General features: G+C 61.8%; 1 protein-coding gene across 1 annotated transcript in view; it reads left to right on the top strand.

Annotated features, from left to right (window-relative positions):
• The window catches only part of LOC103779379 (ras GTPase-activating protein 4-like), a gene marked incomplete at its 3' end in the record, with an annotated part of 5,847 nt that overhangs the window by 3,465 nt on the left and 1,641 nt on the right, over nt 1-741 (top strand). The gene's annotated exons all lie outside the window — the stretch shown is intronic.

Below are 741 nucleotides of genomic sequence, written 5' to 3'. Positions count from 1 at the left end.
CAACCTTTGACTCTATCTGCCAGCACCCATGTCCTACTGGCTGCTCTGCCCCCACCCCTGCCTGCCACCGTTTCAGCCTCGTTTCTGATGAACTGGAGCAATCAGCTGTAAAATGATGATGATTTTTTCTGGTTGTTGGCAGCAGCGCACAGGAGGGATGACCTGGGTCATCCCTGGGGAGGAAGCGTGGCCAGAGCATCGTGGCTGCTGCCAGCAGCCCGTGGGCATGTGCTGCCTGCCCTTCACACCCCCTGCATCCCCGGGGGTGTCCCCGGGGGTGTCCCCATCCCTGTGGAGGTGTCGGGGCTGGAGGAGGCTGTTGGGCTTTGTTCCCAGTGCACGCAAAGGGGCTGCGGGTGCCTGGAGGCGTTTCGGGGAAAGGGTGGGTTTTATTTGTTCTTGGCCTTCCTATTTGGAAGAGGAAAGGCCCTGTGAGCTGCCAGCGGGATGCGGTGGCCGGACACAGCCAGGGATGTGTTTTCCCGGGCTGGGAGTGAAACCGGGGACACCACGTAGCTGCAGCCATGGCCAAATCCACCCAACAAAGCCTTTGCCTTCTAGGGGTGCCTCTGTCCCCCAGCACCCCAGAGCCCTGGGGTGTCTCTACAGGGGGCACCTGCAAGGTCTCTTCTCTGAGGTGGAGTTGCCAGGTCTGAAGGCTTTGGTTGCCCATGACCATGAGAAAAGCCCCGTTGGGGTTGGGGCGGGGGGCTGGGGCTGCAGCCGGGGGGGGTGAGAGAG

The sequence above is a fragment of the Merops nubicus genome, unplaced genomic scaffold (assembly GCF_000691845.1).
Source record: "Merops nubicus isolate BGI_N331 unplaced genomic scaffold, ASM69184v1 scaffold30279, whole genome shotgun sequence".
NCBI lineage: Eukaryota > Metazoa > Chordata > Aves > Coraciiformes > Meropidae > Merops > Merops nubicus.
This window is presented reverse-complemented; position numbering and strand designations above follow the sequence as displayed.